Source organism: Aotus nancymaae, unplaced genomic scaffold (genome assembly GCF_030222135.1).
Source record: "Aotus nancymaae isolate 86718 unplaced genomic scaffold, 86718_ANA_hifiasm-v0.15.2.pri h1tg000016l, whole genome shotgun sequence".
NCBI lineage: Eukaryota > Metazoa > Chordata > Mammalia > Primates > Aotidae > Aotus > Aotus nancymaae.
In genome coordinates this window covers 52,443,831-52,469,156 of record NW_026988428.1, presented here as the reverse complement: position 1 = coordinate 52,469,156, position 25,326 = coordinate 52,443,831, and the positions used below count along the sequence as shown (strand labels likewise).

The following is a 25,326-nucleotide window of genomic DNA, read 5'->3' as shown; positions in this document are numbered from 1 at the left end:
TATTATACAATTTTTTTAGACACTAAAAATAGAAGTAATTTTGCAGTGAACACCCACATACCTAGATTTTCCTGTTCACATTTTATTTCACATAATCACATAGCTCTCCATCCATCTTATTTTTGGATACATTTCAAAATAAGTTGCAGATACCAAATTAATTTCCCCTAAACATTTTATTATCATTAACCACCTTTAAAAAAAAAATCCCAACCAGATACAGTGGCTCACATTTGTAATCCTAATATTTTGGGAGACTGAGAATTGTTTGACTTCAGAAGTTCAAGACCAGCCTAGGCAACCTAGGGAAACCCCATCTTTACAAAAAATTAAAAAATTAGCCAGGCATGGTGGTGCGTACCTGTAGTCTCAGCTACCCAGGAGGCTGAGGTATGGGAGAATTGCTTGAGCCCAGGAAGTTGAGGCGGCAGTGAGCTGTGTTCACACCACTGCATGCTTCAGCCTGGATGACAGAGCAGACCCAGTCCCTGTCTCAAAAAAGAAAAAAAAAAATCCTGCATTGACAATTTTGAAGTGTCCAGGAGGTTATTTTGCAAAACATTCTCCTAATGTGGATTTGTCAGCTTGTTTGCTGAAGATAAGATTCAGGTTGAACATTTTTACAGGGGTATCGCTAACGTAATGACGCATCTCTGGTAAGCTCATTAAAAGTACCAGCTCTTAGCCAGGTGTGGTGGCTTGAGCCTGCAATCCCAGCACTTTGGGAGGCTGTGGTGGGTGGAGCACCTGAGGTCAGGAGTTCAAGACCAGCCTGGCCAACATGGCGAAACCCCGTCTCTATACAAATAGAAAAATTAGCTGGGCATGGTGGCACATGTCTGTAATCTTAGCTACTCGGGAGGCTAAGGCAGGAGAATCACTTGAACCCGGGAGGCAGTGGTTGCATTGAGCTGAGATCGTGCCACTGCACTCCAGCCTGGGCAACAGAGCGAGACTCCATCTCAAAAAAAAAAAAAAAGTACCAGCTCTTGAACCTCTTCTCAGAGACTCCGTTTTTGTAGGTTTTAAGTGGGAGCCCAGAATCTATATTTTTAGTAAGTTTCCCCCAGTGATTCTGCTGTTCAGCCAACCTAGAAGTTAGCACGTTATTTCATATAATTTTCACAGCAACCCGTAATAAAATAGGTGTCCTTATCCCTGTGCTTTGGATTAGGAGGCTGAGGCTCGGGTGGTGAAGGAACTAGCTGGAGATCACTCACCTCTCCGTGGTGGATCCACACTTGGAGTTCTGTGTGTTTGATGCCTACACAAGCCCAAGCATTGTCCTCTCTGCTAGACTGCCCCCTGCTGTCTGCAACAGAACTGCAACTAGAATTCTTGCCTGCTGGTGCCAGGCTGGTAGATATTTTCAAGTCAGTGTTATAGCAGGAAGCGCCTGAGAAGATAGTTGCCATGACCACATTTGATGGCATAAACTGAGGCTCCAAACCCTTGCTTCATCAAAGTTCCTCCAGCCCAGGAAGCTGTGGGTCTCGGGCCTGGGGCTTTGGGAGGCAGAGCTCATGGCTTAGAGCCAGCATCCACTTAAATGTTCCATCAGATCCCTGAGGAAGAGATCTATCCTGGTTCCCCCCACACCCCGATACACTACTCCAGGGGTGAGGTTCAGAGCACGTTTGCCTTGAGCGTGGAACAGCATCACTTTCACATCAGCACCCAGCTGGTAGCTGCTAAGGCCAGTCTCACCAACTTCATGAAGCTGGAACAGACTTTCCTACAGGTGTGTGGAGGACAGCCCAAGCCCAGGGCATGCAGGGTGGGGGTGGGGGGGCTCCTGGGACAGATCTTTGAGAGAAGAGAAATTGTCCTAATGTTCTGGTTCCTGGGAGGGAAGGGCAGGCAAGACTGTGAAGTGGACAAAAATTACTGGAGTAGATTATCAGCTGGTGTCTGTATCCATCCCTTCTTCCTTTTGCATTATTTATTGAGCATCTACTAGGTGCTGGGGTGTGACCTAAAATGGAACTGATCAATCCTTCCTTTGATTAAATGTGCACTCTACTGGGGGAGATTAACTACTGAAAACCACACAGATATGCCAGATAGTAGCATGATATGGAGAAGACGCATTGAAGGGACTGAGAGTGAACAGGAGCTTATTTAGATTAGGTGGCCAGGGAAGGCTCTACTGAGGAGGTGGCTCTTGAGCTAGCCATGGATGATAAGCACCAGTCATTTGAAAATCTAAGGGAAGGCCAGGCGTGGTGGTTCACGCCTATAATCCCAGCATTTTGGGAGGCCAAGGCAGGCAGATCACAAGGTCAGGAGATCGAGACCAGCCTGGCCAACATAGTGAAAACCCATCTCTACTAAAATACAAAAAATTAGCCAGGCATGGTGGCACATGCCTGTAGTCCCAGTTACTCAGTAGACTGAGGGAGGAGAATCGCTTGAGCCTGGGAGGTGGAGGTCGCAGTGAGCAGAGATCGCACCACTGTGCTCCAGCCTGGGTAACACAGCAAGACTCCATCTCAAAAAAAAAAAAAAAAAAAAAAAGGAAACTTCCAACCCCACCCCAGCAGTCCCCCTACAGTGCCCTCAAGTGACCCTCGGACTATGGTACCTATCAGCAAGGACAGTGACTCACTCTGAGCCTTTGCACAGGCTATTCCAACTGCCTGGAATGCTCTTCCCTGCCTCCTCCCCAAACTTGCTTTTCTGCATTCCTTTCTCCCTTGAATACCTCTGTGACCATCCTTGTCCCATCATTTTCTGTCCTGTGACTATGTCCCTGTCAGCCTGGAAGCCCCATAAGGGCCAAGACCAGGTCTTGGCTATCTTTGTACCCAGGCGCTCAGCACTGGCTGGGGAGCATAATACATGCTCAGTACATGATTGAGAAATCTCAATACCAACTGCATGGCTCCTACAAGCTCCTCTCCATGATCTAGCCCTGAGCTGAGTGCACCATTTGTATTATCTTGCAGAGGTTGACACTTTCTTGCCTTCATTGTCTAGGAAAGTGAGGCTCAGAGAGGTTGGAAACTTGCCCAGAGCCACACAGCTTGGCCACGGAGTTTAGAGGTGGCTGTTCTGCGCTGTCTCCAGTTGGCCATAGTCCCCTCACCCACTCCTCTCCTTTATGTTATCCGCTTATCCTTAGGAAGCATTTGGCTTTTTGATTCCCTGACATACGTTGCCATGCAGGAAACTAGAAATGATCCACAAATACTCCCTTTCTCCTCCTCTGCAAAATTCTCTCCTTTCCCATCCCAGGCAGAAGCGTGTGTCAGGTTCCCCTGTGATGCCATCATTTTCTTTCAGCTCAGCGCACTTCCCGGGAGCTGTTCCTGCAGACCACATATGAGCGAGCTCATGGGACCAGTGTCCTGCACCAGGAGGTGCTGTGGAATGGCCAGGTGTTGGCCATCACTGGGAGCCTCTCTGGGCCTCTCCCCAAGCCCTTCAGGAACCTCAGCCTGCAGGGTGAGTGTGTAAGGGGATGCGGGCAGCAGTGACCCAGTCACTCAAGAAATCATCCCTGCCTGGGCACAGTGGCTCACGCCTGTAGTCCTAGCACTTTGGGAGGCCAAGGTGGGTAGATCATCTGAGGTCAGGAGTTCGAGGCCAGCCTGACCAACATGGTAAAATCCCATCTCTAATAAAAATACAAAAATTAGCCAAGTGTGGTAGTGGGCACCTGTAATCCTAGCTACTTGGGAGGCTGAGGCAGGAGGATCCCTTGAACCCAGGAGGCAGAAGTTGCAGTGAGCCAAGAATATGCCACTGCACTCCAGCCTGGGCAACAGAGTGAGACTTTGTCTCAAAAAAAAAAAAAAAAGCTATCACTGAGCACCTGCTGATCCCAGGTATGATTCTAGGCACGAGGGACCCATTGGGAAGCAAGATGGCCCAGGTTTCCCCCCTCAGGGAGACAGTCATTGAGCAATGAGACACACATAAGCAAAATAACATTCAACATGACCATTTCCACGTGTGGGAAAGACTGTGAGAGCAATCAGGGTCTGTGTGGAGTGTGGGGCTCCTTTAGGTAGGGTGGTCTGGGAAGGCCTCTTGGAGGAGGTGACATCCAAGCTGAGATCTGAGGGATAAGAAGGAGCTGGCTGAGGTGCCGAGGCTGAGCAGAGGCACTTCAGGTGGAAGGCCCCAGGTGGAAGTGAGCTTTGCGTGTGGAGCAGCATCAGGGAGGCCAGTGTGGCTGGAGTCAGGAGAAGGGAGGAGGTGAGGCAGGAGGCCTGGGGGACCCAGGTCACGCAGGAGCTGGGGTTTATCCTGAGTGCGACCAGGCAGGGAGAAGGGGCCAGGGCATGGGAAGGGTGGCATCCCTGGGCAATTTCGGTGCCAGAAGTGAGTGCCAATGCCGCCCTGATGGCAGCCATGAGCCCCAGGGTCCTCCAGGAACAGGCATCCCTGGAAGGGGCTGTCATTCGTAGCCTGTGCAGCCACGCAGACTGTCAGTTTCTGTGTGAGAAACCCACTGGGCACAGAGAAGAGCCTGACCCCCGACCCACCAGGTGCAGAGACAGAGTGCAGACCCCAGCCTGGGGGCATGGCTTGCCAGGTGGCCTGATGGAATAATCCCAGCGTCATGTTTGCCACGTGTGCCCTGGAAGGCAGAGGAAATGAGCAGGTCCTCCACGAGCCAAGGCAGTATGCATGTATGTGTGCATATGTGTGTATGCCTGTGTATGTGTGTGCATGTCTGTACACCTGTGTGTGCATGTCTGTACATGTATGTCTGTGCACATGTGTGCATGTATGTATGTGCACCTGTGTGTATGTGTGTACATGTGTGTATGCCTGTGTACATGTATATGTGTGTGCATGCCTCTATGTGTGCGTGTATCTGCGCCTGTGTGTGCATGTGTGCCTGTGTGTGTATGCCTGTATGTGCACGTGTGTGTGCATGTGTATATGCCTGTGTCCCTGTGTATGTGTGGGCATGACTGTGAGCATGTGCCTGTGCATGTATGTGTGTACACATGTGTGTGCATGTGTGTATGTGTGTGCATGCCTGCATGTAAGCATGCTTGTGTGCATGTATGTGTGCGCATGTGTGTGTGCATGCCTGTATGCATGGGTATGTGTATACATACACACGCGTGCATGTGTGTGTTTGTGTATTTGTGCCACCCTTGGTGAGCCTCACAGCCTGCAGCCCCACACTGTGGTCACAGCGTTGTAGGTGGTGGGTCAGCGGGTGGCAGGGAAAAGGCTTCCAGCCCTGCATGTGGTCAGCTTCCCCAGAACCAATGACTGGGCGATGCCCTGAGAACCAGCCAGTGCCAGTGTCTCTGGGTACGGCTCCCTGCAGCCCATCTGAACAGGGTGCCCTTTGTACAGAGCTCAGAGCTCAGAGCTCACCACAGTGCAAAAGGCCCCCGGGCAGCCTCCTGCTGTGGGGGTCTGGGAAAGCAGGCCTGTGCAGAGGCCTCAGGAGGTGGGGTCAAGTGAGGCAGGAGGTCAGGGCAGCCTGACTCACCTGGGGGACAAAGGAAGAAGACCCAGGGTGTGGAGACTGTTGTGAGGCTCAGCTATGGGGTACACCTGTCATACCCTGAGATGGAAGGAGAGCATAGGAAGGGCGGCATGGGGGTGTGGGGCTTCTGAGAGGGCGCAGGTCACCCGTGCATGTGAGGCCCCGAGAGTGATGCAGGTTGCTGGGATTTGGGGCTGCACCCATCAGCTCCTGATTCAAGATGGTAACAAACTGCTCTGAAACTCAGCGGCATAAAGCAAGCGTTGCTCCTTGCTCACGAGGCTTTGGGTTACCTGGGCAGCTTTTCTGGTCTTCTGCATGTTCAAGGTCAGCTGCAGGGTGAGCAGGCGGCTCTGCTGGCATTGGCTGGGCTCTCTGACCTGCTCAGGGGCTGGCTGTCAGCTGTGGTTGGACATCCCGAGCTGAAACCAGGCTCCCTCCAACCCCAGGTGGCACCGGCCCACAGGCGAGCAGGTTTGTTCTCCCGTGGCTGGGCAGGGCTTCGAGGGAGGAAGCAGGGCGAGGAGTCTTAAGGCCTGGGCTTAGAACTGGCGCTCTGTCAACTTCTCAACTTCACTAAATTCCATTAGCATATCACCAGGGCTGGGGAGGAGCTGTGAAATCTCATTGTAACGGAGGCTCCCACAGGGACAGTGCAGGGTGTCAAGTGCTGATGGTGACACAGTGAGTGCGTAGCTTCCAAATTTTGGGAAAATTATCTGGGTGTGTGACCCCCAAGTGGCCACCTGCCTGAGCTGGCAGCGGTGTCCACTGAGGGTCCCCTGAACGACCCCTGGGCCTGGAGCTGCTGACCTCAGCTCACATGTCCTACCCTTTTTGTGTGTCCTCACCTGCCCAGTGGAGCTCACCCACCCGATGCCCCTCCTCCTGCCATGACACTGCAGCCTTCACCTGTCTTCAGAGCATTTGGGAGGCAGCCACCGGGATGGCCTGGTTGTCAGCTGGGATGGCAGGGACCAGGTAGGTGTCAGGGCTGGAAGATGACCCTGGGGCAGAGCTGAACTCCACCCTGCAGGCTGAGCAGGTTCCTTGGGGCCCTCCCCTGCTCAAGGAGTCTTACCTGGAGCTGACAAGGCTGTATCATGTTCCACAGTCTTTCTAGAAGGGCAGCAGGAGACCTGGGTCCCCATAACACCTTGACAGGCACGGCAGTGGCAGTGGCTGACAGGCCCTGAATGCTTATCCTGTGATAGGTGCTGTGTGTCAACCCACACCTCAGCCTCCCATCTGCTCAGTGTTATTAATAGCCCCATGTTCAGATGACAAAATTGAAGGACTTAGAGGCATCATGACCTGCCCAGAGCCAGAGAGCTAGGGGAAGACAGTGGAAGAGGAGGGCGACCTCCAGTTTCATCTCTGTCATGTGTTTGCTCCATCCGCTCCTCTCCAAGCCTCGATGTCTTCCTCTGAGAAATGGGCTGAGCTCTCCCAGGGCCTTGCACAGGGCTGGGTTTGTGCTCAAAGCCACCTGCCCTTGCAGCCTCGACCTTGATGGAGAAGGTGGTCTGGGCAGGTGGGAAAGAGGTGCGGCCTGTCTAGGTAACGCCCCTGGCTGAGTCTGTCCCACTCCGCAGGTGCTGGTCTCCTCTCTATGGCTGGTGAAGAGTGAGCTGGCTGCCCGCCTGGCCCTGGCTCACCCATTCAACGTCTCCTGGCAGCAAGCCGAGGTCAGCAGCCTTTCTGAGAGCAGCGGTGGCAGGCAGAGCCGGCAGGTGAGCGAGGATGTCCCGGGCACCCTTGGCGGGGGCGGGAGTTAGACCATGGCTGAGCCTGGGGAGCTGGGCACCTCAGGTGGGAGAAGGAGACCGTGTTCATCAGTGACAAGGACTTCTCCAGAATCACAGCTCCCTGAAGCCTGGGATCTCCAGGGTCCTTCATTCAGTTGTTCCTTTATCAATACCTCATTAAGCACCTACTGTATGCCAGGCAGTGTTTGAAGACAGCTCACATTTTAACATGGGAAACAGGTCCAGGCGTCTCCAATTCATCACTTATAGTTGCTTGTTTAGCGGTAGCTTTGGGGACTGAGTGAGGCAGCTGGGTGCCACGTCTGGCTGGGTGGTCTCGGGCGTCTCCCATTGCCTCTCTGAGCCTTAGGTTTTTCCATCTGTGAAAGGGAGGACAATAGGCCAGCTGGGTGCAGGGAAAAGACGCTCTCCAGAATTCAAGCCAAGGAGTGACTTTAAAAATCAGAAGGCACGATAAGCATCATAAAGCATTAAAGAGGGGCCAGGCACAGTGGCTCACGCCTGTAATCCCAGTACTTTGGGAGGTTGAGGCAGGCGGATCACTTGAGGTCAGGAGTTTGAGACCAGCCTAGCCAACATGGCAAAACCCTGTCTCTACTAAAAATACAAAAAATTAGGCAGGCATGGTGGTACACACCTGCAATCTCAGCTACTCAGGAGGCTGAGGCAGGAGAATCGCTTGAGCCTGGGAGGCAGAGGTTACAGTGAGCCAAAATCATGCCACTGTACTCCAGTCTGGGTGACTGGAAAAAAAGTAAAGAGGATATGAGACTCCCTCTCAGAAAAAAAAAGGAAAGAGGAAATGAGATTGAGAGTGACTGGGCAGATAGGTGGGGGAGCTAGTGGCAGGAAGGAGCCTGGTGCTTCGGGGAGGGCCGGAGGGGGAATACGACAGGGGCAGTGTGATTGGTGGGGGCAGGGGACAGGGAGATGAGGTCAGATGGGCACGGACAGATCCTGCTGGCCCTGGAGGCCACAGTGAGGCACAGGATTGCTTTCTATTTTTGGAAATGCTGAGTCTGGGTGTTTGGGATGAGGCAGGTTTTTTATCCAGATGCTTTCAGTCTCCAGCCTGGGAATGGCTCTGGGCTCTTCCAGATATGAGGGGCAGGGAAGTCTCTCCACCCCCGCCATCCTAATTCCTCTACAGGGATATTGGGGGTGGGGGGGTGCCAGCTTCTCCATCCTCCCTAGCTTCTCATTTCCCAACAGACGTGGGGTGTGGGGGTGCCGTTAGCCTCTCCTCTCCCCCACATTTCCCCCTTACCCCCACCCCTGCCCTCCCATCTCAATGCAGGTGCAGCTCACCTGGAACAGAGGACAACCTGTGACCCTGAAGCTTGCCTGGGCTGACAGGTTCTCGGCACACAGCACCACCTGGGACAGCTGCCTGGCCGCCTCCCTGGGGCAGGTATGCACGGCCTGGCCACTGTGCCCAGTGTGGGGCTCCCCTTTGCTCCAGGCTTCTTGGCTGCCCCCCCCCACAGGTCATGTACCCTATTCTCTTCCCTATCAGCTCCAGGAAACCTGGGGCCTGGATGCCCTCCAGGCCTGCAGAGCTGTAACACAGACCCCAGACATGTTCACTGAACAGCTTGACCTGTCCTGGGGCCAGCAGTGCATGCGGCAGAACTTGACATATGAGGTGAGGCCTGGGGAGCAGCATCTGGGCAGGGAAGCCCCAGGCAGCTCCACTGCTGCAGGAGTGCCCCACTCTGGGACTGTGTAGTCTTGGGTTCCAGTGCTTGCCGGATCCTGGGCAACTCACTTCTCTGCTGTGTACCTTGGTTTTCTCATCTGTGAAATGGGCACAATATTCCCTTCCTACTTGGAATGTGGTGAGGGCTCTGGAAGACAAGAAAAGCATGTGTTTCCAGTGTGAGATGCTGCAAACATGAGCAATGAGGTGGGGTGCTTGTGGGCTTCTCAGGAGTGGGCAGAGGGAGATCAGGGACCAGGTATCTTCCAGCATCACTGTCTGATGGGCTCCTCATGGAGTTAAGTACTGTTCTGCAGAGCCTGGGGCAGGAACCAGGCCATGGAGAACCAGGGAGAGCTGGCCCTGGAAGCCACCTTCCTCCTCTGGGCCTCCTACCTGGGTTCCTGGGGTGCTTAGTCCCGGCCCCCTAAGTGCTCACAGCAGAAATCCTGCCACGGGCAGGGCGCAGTGTCTCATGCCTGTAATCCCAAAACTTTGGGAGGCTGAGGCAGGGTAAATCACCTGAAGTCAGGAGTTTGAGACCAGCCTGGCCAACATGGCTAAACCCTGTCTCTACTAAGAATACAAAAAATATAGCTCAGCTTGGTGATGTGCACATGTAGTCCCAGCTATCTGGGAGGCTGAGGTGGAAGAATCATTTGAACCTGGGAGGTGAGGTTGCAGTGAGCCGAGATCATGCCACTACACTCCGCCTGGGCTACAGAGCAAGACTCTGTCTCAAAAAAAAAAAAAATCCTGCCCCAGAGTGTAAGGGGGTGCTGTGGCTGATGAGGGCTCTGACGGTGGATTCCTGGCACGTGCTCTTGCTACGTGAGGGTCTCCACCTGCAGCTGGCCATGGGCATTCACTTATGTGATGAGCCCCTGACACATGGGCCCTCTCATTCCAGAGGCATCGGCCATCTCAGCCAGACAAGATCATCATGGAGGCTACGCTGGAGCACATCCTCAGGGCCTCTTGCGCCCAGCAGAGCTTCCGGGGAGAAGTACAGACTGACTACGCACACTGGCTGCGGCACTCCTTCCACCTGGGGGCTCTGTGACCTGCCCAGGGTGAGTCTGCCCTGGGGAAAGGGGAAGCTGGAAGACCAGGGACCCATGGTGAGGGGGCAGCAGGGAGGGTGGTGCCCACAGAATGCAGGGGTGTGAGCCAGGCAGCCAGATGCCAGCATGGTGGCTCTGCCATTTGCCTGCTGGGTGACTGGGCAGGGCGCCTCTCCTCTCTGAGCCTCCAGTGTTTCATCTGAGGAATGGAAGCAGCATCAGGTTCCAGGATGTAGGTGATGGTGAGAGTTAAGAGAGATGTGATGCGGGAATGCTTAGCCTTCGTGTCTGGCACAGAAGTTAGAGTTGCTGTTGTCATGATTGCCTCAGAAGAGAGGTATTGGGACCCCTTTTCCTCAACCCCTATCCCCTCCTGGGGTTGGTAGCTGGTTGATTGGTTCTTCTATTCACCCACCCACTCATCTATCCATTCATTCTCCCATCCTTCCATCCTCCTTCCCATCTTCCATCCATCCCCCTATTTCTGCCCTCCCACCCTCCCACCCTCACTTGCATCCATCTACCATCCACCATCCATCTACTATCCACCCACCATCCATCCATCAGTCCATCCACCATCCATCTATTCATCTACTATCCACTATCCATCCATCCATCATCCATCAGCACATCCACCATCCATCCATCCATCCATCATCCATCCATCCACTATCCAACCACCCATCCATCCATCATCCACCATCCATCCATCATCCACCATCCATCCATCAACCCATCCACCATCCATCCATTCACCCACCATCCATTATATATCTACGCATCCACCACCCATCCATCCATCCATTGATCCCAGGGACCCATACTCTTCTGTAAAGGAACAGATAGTAAATATTTTAGGCTTTATGAATGATCCAGTCTCTGTTGCAACTACCAACTCTACCACTGTCTTGTGAAAACAGCTATAGATGATATGTAAGTGAATGCACATGGCTGTATTCCAGTATTTACAAGAGTGGGCAGTGAGCCAGATTCGGCCTTGAACCATAGTTTTCCACCCCTTATCTATTCCTCTGTTCATTCAGAAAACAAGTGTGTGTTTCACCTATGCCAGGCTGTGCTCTAGGTGCAGGGGCTGGGTAGTGAAAGAGACAGCCCCGGTGCCGGCCTCCTGGGTGGTGCATTCCAGCGGGGCCAGGAAGATACAACAAATTAGAGCTGCATGGTCTGTGGTCAGGGCGTGGTAAATGCTGTGCAAGAAGGAAGCAGGGAAGAGGGAGCAGGGTGTTGGAAAAGGGGCCTCACTTGTGAGGGCGAGTCCTACAGAGGGAAGGGGCCCGAGGCAGGACTTTGCCTTGAGGAACATGGGGCAGACCTTATGGAGGGAGCAAGGGAGGTGAGGTTGGGAAGACGAAGCAGGCCACAGGCCATGCCAGAGGCCGGCTTCTCTTCTAAGTGCAGGGGACAACATCTGCTTTTTTTTTTTTTTCCGAGACAAAGAGTCTCACTCCGTCGCCCAGACTGGAGAGCAGTGGTGCCATCTCAGCTCACTGGAACCTCCACCTCCTGGGTTCAAGTGATTCTCCTGCCTCAGCCTTCTGAGTAGCTGGGATTATAGGCGTGTACCACCGTGCCCAGCTAAGTTTTGTATTTTTAGTAGAGACGGGGTTTCACCATGTTGGTCAGACTGGTCTTGAACTCCTGACCTTGTGATCCACCTGCCTTAGCCTCCCAAAGTGCTGGGATCACAGGTGTGAGCCACCACACCCAACCCTGATTTGCATTTCTTAGAGGTCAGCTGGGGCAGGGGCAGGCGTGGAGGCTGGGAGGTGACAGCTGCTGCTGCATTCCTGGCACAGGGGATGGTGAGGAGAGGAAGCTGTCACCCCCTGTACCTGCCTGACACCCAGATTCTCTCATCCCAGGCCCTCTTGGTCTCCAGAGAGCACATCCTGGGCCGGGGTGGGCTCCTGCTCCATTCCCACTGCCAGCTGGGCCTTGCCCCAGCCCCAGACCACGGCCTGCACCTCAGCCTGACCCTCCGAAACCACAGCAGGCCTCATTCGCCTGACTTCTATGGGGAGCTGGAGGTGGGTGGCCAGGAAGGGGCTGACAGTCCCTGGGAAAGATGCCCCGACTTCCCTCCCGTTCCTCCCTGGCCAGCAGGTCCTCACTACCTGGGCAGCCCCGCCATCTAGTGGCCACCTGTGGAACTGCAGGCCAGCACCCTGGATGGGGCCAGAGAGTCACTCTGGGTGGGGGAACACCTGCTGAACCCCAGGACTGGCCCTGGCGCTGAGACAAAGCAGCTCCTCCACCACCCCAACACCCAGTCCTTCCTATAACAAAGAGGCAGCAGTTGGGCTGCCCAAGTTTGAATCCCAGCCCAGCTGCCTCCTGGTACCTGAGTTTCCTCCCCTTTAAAATGGGTATAATAATTGCACTGGCCCTATCTCCCTGGGGTTAATATAGCAAAGATTAAATATGTTCATAGGCATAAATCACTTAGACCAGTGCTTGATAGAAAACAGCCACTATGTGAGTATTTGCTGTCATTAGCCATTATTGGCCCCATCTCCTCCCCCTCCTGTCCCCCAGCAGCCCTGGGAAGTAGGAAGGGGCAGAGTTGGCCTCCAGTGCCTACTCTGCCCTGACCTGGCCAGGTGATCCCAGCGAGGAACCTCTCTGAACATGTTTCCTCATCTTGGATCAGGTATTTCACAGGGTGGTTTTTGGGGGTCTGGATATGAGTTCCCACTGCCTGCGTAGCCAAGGCACGTGACATAGCAGGTGCTCTCTCAGTGTTTCCATCCGCCTCGTCTATCTCCCTGGCCGGGTGGACTTGACCTTGTGACTTTCCTTTGCTGAGCCTCAGTCTTCCCCTCTGTCAAATGGGAGCATCTGCCTTCTCCCTTGCAGAATCATTAGGAAGAAAACAGACATTTGTACAACATCTGCACATAACAGGTGCTTGTGAGAAGGGAATTCCCTCCCTTCCTGGCATTGGGAGCTGGATGAGGATGGCATTTGTGGATTGAAAATTCAGCAGCTGTCACCATTTCAAAGGAGCTTCTCCTTCCAAGGTTCTTGTTCTCTGGGACTGACGGTCACTTACCCATTTCCCAGCCAGGCTCCTGGCTGCTCCTGGATCTGTAAGCCCCATGCCCGATCGAACTAGAGGCCTGGAAATGAGCCTGTGGTGGACACTCAGCAAGTGGCTGCTCCTCTTGCTTTTCTGTCCCTGATTTATTTGGGACAGCTGTTCTGGCTCCTTCTCACTCGCTCCATTCTGGGGTCTGTGGAGTGGTCAGAGGCTTTCCCAGCCTTGTTTGTTCCTCCCCACAACCCAGTGGCCCCAGGACAGATTCAGGGAGGTCAGGCACTTGCCCAGGCTGCACAGAGGCAGGCGGGGCCCTCACTTTTGAGGGGCTGAGCTCATATGCGGGGAGCCATCCAGGGCCAACTCCATGTGGTCTGCAGACCGTCCCCTGCCCCCACCTGCCTGGCAGGATCTCACTGTGTTCTGTGAAATTCCACAGGAGTCTGGGGCTGTACCCTCCTACCAACTTGGATCACCTCAGAGATTGACATGCTTCTGCATGTGTAGTAAGCACCCTGCATTCAATTCCTAGGGCTACTGTATTAAATTGTTACCAACTGGAAGGCTTAATGCAACAGACATGTCTGGTCTCATAGTTCTAGAGGCCAGAAGTCCAAAATCAAGTTGTTAGCAGGACCGCGCTCCCTCTGAAAGCCCTAGGGAAGATCCTCTGTACCACCTTTAGCTTCTGGTGGCTACCAGCAACCCCTGGCTGTGGTGGCATCATGCCAGTCTCTGCCTCTGTCCCATGTGGTGGCCTTCTCCTAGAGACAGCATTCATTGGGTGTGTGGCCTGCCTTCATCCACTATGGCCTCATCTTAACTTGATTACATTTGCAAAAACTTATTTCCAAATAACACTATGATGTTCACGGGTATGTGGGTTAGGACTTCAACGTATCTGAGGAACAAAAGTCAACCCATAACAGACACACATGCATGCACACACGCACTCTTAAGTCCTGCTAAGTTTTGTGAACCATTGTTCTGTATCGTTTTACAGACCTTGGAGCTGAGGCCCAGAGAGGGCGCCGCCCTTACTGAAGGGTGCACAGCTTCTTAGCTGCAGCGTCTGGAGCTAACAAGACAGAACACAGGGTAAAATACAGGGTAGCTGAGGTCCTTTCCCCGCAGGGCCTCCTCCAGGCTCGTGTTCTCTTGGGGCCTCTGAGCCTCTCCCCCACCCCATTCTAGACTCACCTGTCCTGGTCCTGGTCCCCCCCACGCTCCCAAGGCTGGGCGCCTGCAGGGATTGAGGTAAACTGCTCCGTGCCTGGGTGTTACACCAGGTGTTACCCGCGTCTCCTTGAACTTGCTTAAACCTTTGCAGTGGTTCCCATGCAAACTCGGAAAGCCTGGGCTGTTGGCAAAACACCAGGGCACTGGGAATGTTAGAAACACAAGTGCCTGGGCCCCCCTCAAACCAATTGTTAAATCAGAGTGTCTGGGCGGGGCCTGGGAGGCAGTCATCTCTGTTACCCTGTGGCAGCTGCTGCTGGGTTGGTGGGCTCCTAGGTGGTTTTTTGTTTGTTTGTTTGTTTGTTTTGGAGACGGAGTCTGGCTGTTGCCTGGGCTGGAGTGCAGTGGCGCAATCTCTGCTGACTGCAAACTCTGCCTCCTGGGTTCAAGCGATTCTCCTGCCTCAGCCTCCCAAGTAGCTGGGACTACAGGTGCATGCCACCACACCAGGCTAATTTTTCATATTTTCAGTAGAGACAGTGTTTTACCATGTTAGCCAGGATGGTCTTGATCTCCTGACCTTGTGATTCATCCACCTCAGCCTCCCAGAGTGCTGGGATTACAGGCATGAGCCATCGCGCCCAGCCTAGATGGATAATTTTTTTTAATTTAAATCTATTTGTTATGAGACTGGTTCATTTTCGTATTTGTGGTAGTGACAGGGTTTTGCCATGTTGCCCAGGCTGGTCTCAAACTCCTGGGCTCAAGTGATCTGCTCACCTTGGCCTTCTAAAGTGCTGGGATTACAGGAGTGAGCCACTGCGCCCGGCCTGAGTATTTTCATAGGCGCTTTCTGTGATGGGGCACTGGGAGCCTTGAGGAGGGATGTGGCGTGGGGAACCCGGTGCCCTGGAGATCGGGCGTGGGTATTGTGCCTTCCCTTGGTTTCCTGCAGGTCCGACCACAGCCTCCCCAGCCAGCCCCTTCCTGAGCCTGGGGTTGGCAGGGGACAGAGACCAGGGGCAGGGCCTGGGTCAGGCTCCACTCAGGCCTCTGCCCTCCCCCTCCCAGCTTCACGGCTCCAAGGCTCAGCAGGTTGTCCTACTGGGCCACGTCTCCACCTCAGCTTCTCAAAGCCTGGTCCAGTTGGAGGGAAATGTGAACAACAGGGAGGAGAAAATGAGACTGTCCGTGTCCCGGGCCCCAGGCTGTCTCCAGGCCTCTGTGTCCCATGAGGAGGGTGAGTGGCGGCTGGGTCCCAGCTCAGCTCGCTGGGCCATGGGCCCCGTTGGCTCAAGAAAGGAGAGTGGTCTGGACATGAAGATCTCAGAAGTCAGGGCTGGATGCAGCTCACACCTGTAATCCCAGCACTTTGGGAGGCCAAGACAGGAGGGTCACTTGAGCTCAGGAGTTCGAGACCAGCCTGGGCAACATAGTGAGACCCCCATCTCCACTTAAATAAAAGCCTGGTGGGGTGGTACACTCCTGTGTCCCAGCTGCTGGGAGCAAGCTGTGATGGTGCCACTGCACTCCTGCCTCGGTGACAGTGAGACCCTGTCTCAGGCTCAGGAAACCCTGTCAGGTCTGCATGGCATCCCTCACTGATGGCCATGTCAGGTGAGGCTGCTGGGAAGGGTACAGAAGAGGGGGCTTCAGGTGGCTCAGCAGGTTGATTGAGGTGGTACAGCTCCAGGTTCTCAAGCCCTAGGGCTTTGAGGCTTGGCCTGCGGCAGTGGGGAGCTATGGAAAGTGGTGGAGGAGGAGTGGGCAGATGGAAACATCATGGGTGCACCAGCAGGTGCCCTTCTGGCTCCAGGGGGACAGAGAAGAGTGTGGCGTGTGCCCATGGGCAGACAGTGGAGGCAGAGGTCCCATTCCAGGATGGCAGGCAGCTTTTCCAGCCCCTGGGATGCCTCACCCTGCAGACTGCCAACAAGAGCCTCCTTCTGGCTGTGCACAGCTTCCAGGGGTGCCTGCTGGGCCATGTGGAGGTGAGAGGGCCTGGGCTGGGACACAGGGAAGGGGTTACTATTCTCTCCCTGGGCAGAGGCCACAGTGCCAGGAGCTCCAAGCCCTTGGGGTCCATCTGTGCCCAGAAACCAGAGCAGACGGCCCCAGGGTGAGGCCGACACCTGCCACTGGCACTGAGACCTTTTGTCTATTTCATTCCTACATGGCCCCGAGGGAGTCCCAGCCTCTTCTCCGTCCTCACAGTCCAGGATTGCAGCAGTTGGCTCCCAGGTGCAAGCCTGGCTGGAAGAGAAGTTTCAAGGCTTGGGTGCCTCTGTGAGAAGGTTCCAGCACCTGGTGGGTAGCACAGGAGAGAAGGGTTGGGTGAAGAGCTCTCCCTCTGGCCTGGCTTGTAGCCCTTACTCGCCAGGCATCCCACCCTGGGCTGGAGGGTCTGGGGCTCTCTCTGCCTTGGACCTCACCCCAAATCTACCTTGGTTTCCCTGACCAGGTACAGCCAGCAGGCACCCTGGATGGTGTGGCAGGCCTCCTCCTACAGCTGTCCCAGGCAGGGCTGGAGGCCATGAAGGTGAGCGATCGGGCCATAGCCACCTTGTGGGGCCAGAGCCAGGCCAGGCAGGCACTGACCCAGCACCTGCCTCTACCTGGACCGGCTGCAGGTGGGGCTGGAGCAGCTGCGGAATGAGCTGGAATGTGAGTGTGGGAGGAAGTGCTCAACCCTGCACCAAAATCCAGGCCCAGCCCGGGGCCTTCAGCCCTCACGTTGGCCTATGGCCGTTTCAATCAGAACAGTGGCTTTGCTTCCCGCAGGCCTACAGCCCAGCTGAGATCCCCGCCTTACTTCTTACAGACCTACAGCCTTGGGTTGTTTTTTTGTTTTTTTGTTTTTTTTTTTGAGATGGAGTCTCACTCTGTTGCCCAGGCTGGAGTGCTATGGCATGAATTTGGCTCACTGCAACCTCTGCCTCCCGGGTCCAAGCAATTCCCCTGTCTCAGCCTCCCAAGTAGCTGGGACTACAGGCACGTGCCACCACGCCCAGCTAATTTTTCTATTTTTAGTAGAGATGGGGTTTCACCATGTTGGCCAGGATGGTCTTGATCTCTTGACCTTGTGATCTGCCCACCTTAGCCTCCCAAAGTGCTTGGATTACAGGTGTGAGCCACTGCGCCTGGCCCAACCTTCGTTTTTTTCGTGGTCTGCTGTCTCATTCTTACAGAGTCTCCAAGCTAATATCTCTTATGCCTGCTGCCTAGGTTTCTTCAGTCTTCCGCCTGCTTTGAGTATACAGCCTTGTTTCTGTGAAGTTCACTGCCATAGGGTCTCTTTTTGGCTCCACGATGAGCTGTCTGTGGCCATGTGGTTGTTAAACGCTCACAGCTGCTACCCCAACCGCCCTCCTGTCAGGACTAGGAACTTCTGGCCTCTCCACCATCCAGGGCTAATGCCCGGCCCAGCACAGAGCCCCCAAGACCCTGCCCAGCGCCAGTGTGGGCGTTCCTCTGACTGGCTGTTGAATGTCACCTCCGCATTCTCTCTGCTGTGCCAGAGTCCCATGGCCACCCACAGGGCAGTGAATTTGAAAGAGTGCTCCAGGACTCGGCACACTGTGCTGTTCGCGGCTGTGATTGCCTACAGTGAGAGAAGGCAGGAGTGTCAGCGCAGGGAAGGGGGCCGGGGCGGAGTCCAGCGGGAACCAGGGCCAGCACCCAGTGTCCTCTCCCAGTCCCTGCACCTTCACATGGGATGCACTTGGCTGTCCCAGCACTATGTCACCCAGGGTGTTTAGTGGGGCCTGCCACATTGGCAGGTGCTGCTTGGCGCGGACTACACTGTCAGACTCCTAGGAGGCAAGCAGTGGTCCAGCATAAACCACGTTTGTGCAAACAGTTCAGGTGCAGAGAGCCTCGTATCACTTCGAGGAGTGGTGGGAACCCTCCCCCAATCCAAGTTCCCAGACAACCTATGAGCAGGCCTTGCAGAGGCGGCTCAGGCCTGCTGTGACAACTCACCTGCAATCTCCAGTGCCTGCTGCTCTATTCCTTTTCCCCCACTCCCCCCACCATCTTAATCCCAGAAACAGGCCCTATCTCCTCGAGACCTGGGCTGGGTCTCTGAGCTGCCCAGAGGCCTCGTGGTGGGTGGTGGCTGCCCGTTGCAGGGCCCCTGGCCACACTGAAGGACGCCTACCTGGAGGTGATGCTGCGGGCCCTGGAGGAGGTGTGGCAGGAGCGGGCAGAGAAGCCATGTGGCAGCTGCAGTCCTGGGTGCCTGGGATGCCAGGCAATGGGTGTCCTAGGCCCATCAGGGTGGCCCTGGGGGCCGTGAAAGGCGCCCTGGAGCTGGTGAGTGAGAGAAAGGATGGGGCGTGGCTGGCAGTTGAGGATGACCAAGACAGCTCTCACTGTCCCCTTCCTCTCCAGGTTGCCCACCCGATGCTGTCCTGGGCTGAAGCCACGTTCTCATGGGCACTGAAGAGGCTCTGCAAACCCCTGCTGGACCTGTATATCCTCACAGCCAGGTAACACAGGGTTGAGAGTGGCGCATCCAGCGTTCCTGCCACGTATCAGGCGCAATGCTGAATGCTTTGACACGCTCTGACTCACTGACTCCTCTGACCGCCCTGCACAGAGGCTTCTTCACTTCACATTTCACAGATTAGGAAGCTGGGGTTTCTTCCTTGCTCCATAGAGACCTCATGAGCATGGTCCCAGTGTAGGCAGGACTTTAGGAGCTGCAGAGGAGCGCAGTGGGCGAGGCTGACCCCTGCCTTCAGGAAGCTCAGTTTTACTCAGAGAGACATGAAGCACAAGAAGTCATCTACAGCAGGTGTGCATAGCTCCCTGCAGAGAGCCTGAGTCACCTCTTAAGCAGGCCATTCTGCTCTGTCACATTTCCTTGCTTTTGTTTTGTAATTTTTTTTTTTTTTTTTTTTTTTTTGAGATGGAGCCTCACTCTGTCACCCAGGCTGGAGTGCAATGGCGTGGTCTCAGCACATTGCAACCTCCACCTCCTGAGTTCAAGCAGTTCTCCTGCCTCAGCCTTCTGAGTAGCTGGGACTACAGGTGCATGCACTACCGCATGCACCTAGGCTAATTTTTTGCATTTTCAGTAGAGACAGGATTTTGCCACTCCAGGCTGGTCTCAAACTCCTGACCTTAGGTGATGCACCCCCCTTGGCCTTCCAAAGTGTTGGGATTACAGGCATGAGCCACCGCACCTGGCCTGTTTTGTAATCTTTTAAACACACAAAAGCCCTTCTTTCTTGCAGGCTGTGCAGAAGCCAGCTGCGGGCTGGGTGTGGCCCACTGCCCATCATTTACCACCACTGAGCCATACCTTAGGTGGCAAATGCTAGAGAAGGAACATTGGTGAGATGGTGGGCGGGGGATCCTATGGTGTGGCCATGGCCGGCTTTGAGGAGAAGGTACAGTTTGAGCAATAGCCATGGGCCAGCATGGGAAGAGAGCTCCAGGTGGGGGCACCACTGCACAGAGGCCTGGGAGAGGGATGTGCCTGGCCTGTTGCTGAGATGGTGTCTCGTTCTCTGTCACCCAGGCTGGAGTGCTGTGGTATGATCTCAGCTCACTGCAACCTCTGCCCCTCAAATTCAAGTGATTCTCCTGCCTCAGCCTCCCAAGTAGCTGGGATTACAGGCACGCACCACCATACCTGGATAATTTTTGTATTTTTAGTAAAGATGGGGTTTCACCATATTAGTCAGGTTGGTCTCAGACTCCTGGGCACCAGAGACTCAGCCTTCCAAAGTGCTGGGATTATGGGCATGAGCCACCGTGCCTGGTCTGTTTGAATATCAAGCTGGCAGGGCTCAAGCAGAATGTGAGCAAGGGAGAGTGGATGCAACTGGGAGGGACTGGGAGGTCCTAAGGCTGGGGGGTGGGGTGAGGGCTCTGGTTTCTGCTCTGACCTAGGAAGGATGTGATCACCCTTTCACTTCAAAAGGCCCCTTTGGTCCCTGTGTTGAGAACACGGGGGTGGTGGATGGAAGTGGGGAACCCAGTCTAGAGCAGGGGCCTGGGGACCCTGTATCCTTTTCCCTCACAGGCACAAGGCCCACCAGGAACCAGGCTCCAGGCAGGGAGACAGCCCCCTTCCATGCTGCTGGCCTCACAGAGCATCTGGACTCTGGCTGTGCCTCTAGGATTCCTCTGCATTGGCTCTGTGTGCCTCAGTTTCCCCAGCTGTAGAATAGGGACTAAACCCACATCATGGGGAAAGGGCTCCACATAAAACAAGTTCCTGCTCCTGCCTTCTTGTGGTCAGAATGTAGGTTGAGGAAGGGAAGAGCTCCCAGGGCAGAGCTTTGACTTGGTTGAAGAATCACCTGCCTGGTTATTTGCCTACCTGGTAAGTGGGATCTGGTGGGGGTGCCAAAAAATGGATTCAACTGGCAGGGAGGGCATTGAGGATGCTTCCTGCCTTCAGCTGCAGGGCCTCTAGGCTCCCCAGAAAGTGAGGCCACCTGCCCCTGCACCCCCTCCACTGGCCCATCAACAACAGAGTGAGCAATGTTCCTCTTCCCACTACACTCCCATGTGGGCTGAGATCTCCCTGATCATGCAGATCTCACAGGCTTGACCCCTGCTCTACATATTGAGAAAGTTCCAGTCCTCCCCTCAACTGTAGAAATTTTCTAGACCTGTTGGTCGGGCATAGTGGCTCACACCTGTAATCCCAGCACCTTGAGAGGCCGAGGTGGGCAGATCACTTGAGGTTGGGAGTTTGAGACCAGCCTGACCAACATGGTGAAACCCTGACTCTACTAAAAATACAAAAAATAGCCAGGTATGGCAGTGAGTGCCTGTAGTTCCAGCTACTCCAGAGGCTGAGACAGGAGAATCACTTAAACCCAGGAGGCAGAGGTTGCAGTAAGTCGAGATTGTACCACTATACTCCAGCCTGGGCAACAGAATGAGATTCTGTCTGAAAAAACAAAAGAAAACAATTTCCTAGCCCTTCCAGCTCCGGTCCTCGGCATCCCCACACACAGGCCCCATGCTGCCCAAGACCCAGGGGGCAGAACAGGCATGACATCAGACATCTGTGTCCTCAAAATGGGGCAGCTTGTTTCTATCCCGGCCTCGCCCCTCACCTCTGCTGTCATGCTGGCCTCTGTCCTCCATCTCATTACGGGATTTCCTAAAACAAGGACAGCCCCTCCCTGAGAGGCACCCCCATACTCTCCACAGCAGAGCTCTTCCTGCAGACCTGTGAGCTCCCCCTCTGCAGTCAAAGGAAGCAAGGCTCAGCCAGGCACACTGACTTGTCCTGTGTGTTCCCTCTAGGAACTACTCGGTGGTGGTGATGCTGCCACTGCTGCCTGGTGGGGATGACGCCCTGGATGTGGCCCAGGTGACCAGCTGCCTGATAGAGGAGAAGCTGCTGCTGCTGCTGCCGCTCCAAGAGGTGTCCAGGTCCAACGTGCCAGCCGAGTTCTACTGGCTCAGACACCACCTGCTGCAGGGTCCCTGGGACTGTGAGTCCTTCCCTGGGCTGTGCTGCCCTCTGCCCCATGGGCACAGCAGCAGGGCCAGGTACTGTGGGGACACAGGGAAGCCTGCAGAGGCTTGTGGCATCAAAGTGCCAGGCCCAGAGCTTACTGGACTTCCCAAGGTCCTATGGGACTAGGGCTGAGGCTGCACATCCTGCTTTTGTCCATAATATAAGGCCTGGCCCAGCAGAGTATAGCGGGCAGTTTAGGGTTTCAGGCCAGCTGCCTCCCTGTGGGCTCAGCTGGAGCAGAAGGCAGACCTCCTGTTACAGCTAGAAGGGCACTAATTGAGTTCAGATTTGCCAGTCAGGGGCGACCTGCAGGTGCTGGGATGACTGGCTCTGGGCTCCTGGGGAGCTTGCGTGTGGCTCAGGTGAATCTGCTAACCTCTGTGGACTCTGCTTCCTGTGAAATGCAGGTAACAACGTGGCTCACTCACATGGGTAAGGGGCATGTATGGTTCTTAATGCAAAAGGGAGCCCCTCACGTCCATGGGGGAGCCACAGTACCCAGGCTTGGCAAGGAGTGGTTTATCTGTGTGAGACTCACATGGAGGTCTATGGCTCCCTAGAAGCGTGGGTACAGTCATGTCTAAGCAGCACGCTGATGTTGTAGAAAACAGCCTGGTCTTCAAGTTGTGTGTGTGTGACCCTGGGCTTCTCTGTGCCCCTCAGGTCTGACAGCTGACCACAGGGCTGGTAGTGCCTCCCTCGGGATGCTGGCCCTGGTCATCAGGTGCCTGGCTGTGCACCATAGATGGTGCTTCCCTGCCACAGGCACAAGCACCCTCAAGGCACAGCTCAGGGGCCGCACTGGCCAGACAGGTCAGGCCTGCTCCATCACGGGCTGTCTCTTCCCTATCCTGAAGAGGGCAGGTCTGCAGGACACTGCTGTCATGTTTGAGGGCGCCATTGGCCAGCCACTTAACTAGTCAATGTTTTTCCCCCCAGTAGCTTCCTTGAGATTAAATGGATGACTTGTATGACCTGTGATTTTTCTTTTTTTTTTTTTGGAGACTAGGTCTCACTCTGTTGTCATGGTTGGAGTGCAGTGGTGTGATCTCGGCTTACTGCAACATTGACCTCCTGGATTCAAGTGATCCTCCTGCCTCAGCCCCACAAAGCACTGGGATGGCTTAGTGCCACCGTGCCCAGCCGATCTGTGAATTTTAAGTGCACGGTTCAGTGGCTTCTAGTTTATTCACAGAGTTGTGCATGCCTCACCACAATTGATTTTAAAATGTTTTTATCATCCTAAAATGAAACCCTGCAGCTACCAATCTGCCTGCTGTGTCCATGGCTGTGCCTGTTCTGGACATTTGATGTAAACGGAAGCATAGAATATGTGGCCTCTGAGCCAGGCTTTGTTACTTAGCACAGCATTTTTGTAGCGGGTCTCAGGACTCCATTCCTTGTTAGGGCTGAATTGACTGTAGACCTTCTGCTCATGTCATCTTGAAGCTAGTGGGTGGCCTCTGGCTGCTGCACTAGGGGAGGGGTACTCCTGGCCTCGGGCAGGCTAATCTGGGGCTCTAGGCATCCGGGTTCCCAGCAGGCATTGGGCTCCCACTGCGGTGGGTGGAGCTGGCCCCACTCACCCTGCCTTTGGGGATGCTTCTCCCCAGAACATGCCCTGGTGGCCGGGACCCAGCACATGGTGACCTTCGACAGCTAGATGTGGGACCTCGGTGCCCAGTGTGGCAGCGTCCTCCTGGCCCAAGATTTTGTTCACAACACGTTCTCCCTGATGCTGAGTTGGACAGACTTGGGGCTCATGGCCCTGACCGTGGAGCTGAACTGCATGACCCTCATCTTCTACCCCAGCCTGCAGGTGAGGAGGAGAGGTCTGAGCTTCCCCTTAGACCTGTGCCTGTGGCAGCTCACCTGGGGGGATGGCACTTTCAAGCTTGTCCCCTGGCTGTGGGTCAGCCCTCCTGCCCACCCCCTCTGGCCCACAGGCTGTACAACTCCTCCCTGCCGGGGAAGATCTGTCCAGACCTCCAGCTGCATCCAGCCATGACAAGAAGGACATCCCCAGGATTGAGCTGGCCAGTGAGGATGGGGTCTCCTGTGATGTGCCCACCGGCCACTGCAGCCTGACTGTGGGCCTCTGGCACCGTAGTAAGTCTGGGCCCCAGCGGGGTTGGCCCAACCGCCAAGAGCCTCTTCGGGATGCACCATTCTCAGCTTCCAGTGCAACAGGTCCCCGGGCTGTAGGTGGCAACTGTGGATGCAGAGCCTCTGCTGGCCTTGTCTCTAGCATTGCAGCACGTTACTGACCTTGTGTCCAGATGATCGCTGAGGCTCAGGGCTTACCACCCCCGTTCCCAGGATACGTGGCTCCAGGGTGGAGTTGGGCCTTCTGTGCTCCCTCTGCCAAGGAACACAAAGGAAGGGCCTGGATTCCAGCCACTTGAGCTGAGGATGTGGGGAGGGGACTGGGGGACACACGCTGTCCTCCATCCCTGTGCTTTCTCTCCCTCCTCTGATGAGGGTTTGGAGCCAGGGCCCTGGGTTCTGGGAGTCTGGGGTGGAGGTGGCGGGATTCTACCACTCCTCAGTGTGCCTCAGGCTCATCTCACACACAGCTCCCCTGTGGGAGGATCACGGGCTCTCAGGACCTCCTCAGCTTCCCTCCTCCCCACAGGCATATCCACCGGCCTTCTGGGCACCAACGACAATGAAGCAGGCAATGAGCTGATGTTGCTGGGTGGCTTTGTGGCCCACAGCCTGGAGGAGCTCAGCCTGGCCTGGCAGGTGAGCAGGTGTACCTGCCCACCCTCCGGCTGAAGCTCTTCAGGGCTGCTTGCCACAGAGTCCCATGAAAGGCAGGTAGCCTGCTGGCTCTGCAGAGGACTTTGCAGCTTCAGGGTTTGGGGGAGTCTTCTGCTGAGGCTGATGTATGTGGGGGAGCCACATGGTCCAGCTAGAGGCCTGAGTCTTGTGTCTGTTCCACCAGGTGGATGATGACTGCAGGGCCACCGAGAAGACTCAGCAGGCATGCCAAGGACAGAGCCCCGCCTGCCGGGCCTTCTCCTAGGACCCCTGCTCCAGCTTGGGAAACTGCTTCTAGGTGGTGAGTGTGAGCCTGGCCCCTGGGGCACAGAGAGCCCTTTCCCTGATTTACCTAGGCCCCTCCTCCATGCCACTCTCCAGGGTAAGGACAGTGACTAGGTGGCCCTGATTTCAGGTGGACCCTGCACCATTTCTCAGCCTGTGTGTGCAGGACCCCTGTGGCACCCAGGAGCTCCAACCTGCCTGCACCCTGGCAGCCACCTACATCCACCTATGTGCCTGCAGCTTTGTGCCCCTGGCCCCTCCTCCACAGTGTGGTAAGCTGCCCTAGCCAGCTGGCATTCTGACTGTAAGCGTTATTGGGTTCTTGCCGAGTTTAAAAAGAAGAAGAAACTGAGGCCAGCATGAGAAGATCCGATGCAAATTTATTCAGCTCCCAGGCGAGGTTCTGTGGTCTGGCAGGAGGGGCCGGAGAAGTCGCACGGACTCCTCTCAAATGTGGGGTTTTATAGGGAGTGGAGGCATTCGATTGGTTGTGGGAGAGCAGGGTGTGGGCAAGGCATGCTTGCTATTGGCAGGTAGGCAGGGTTTGAATGCTATT

The 25,326-nt window shown here is 55.0% G+C and overlaps 1 pseudogene; it reads left to right on the top strand.

Annotated features, from left to right (window-relative positions):
- The window catches only part of LOC105711999 (uncharacterized), a 185,065-nt pseudogene extending 160,009 nt beyond the window's left edge, over positions 1–25,056 (top strand).
- Positions 25,057–25,326: the final 270 nt, after the last annotated feature.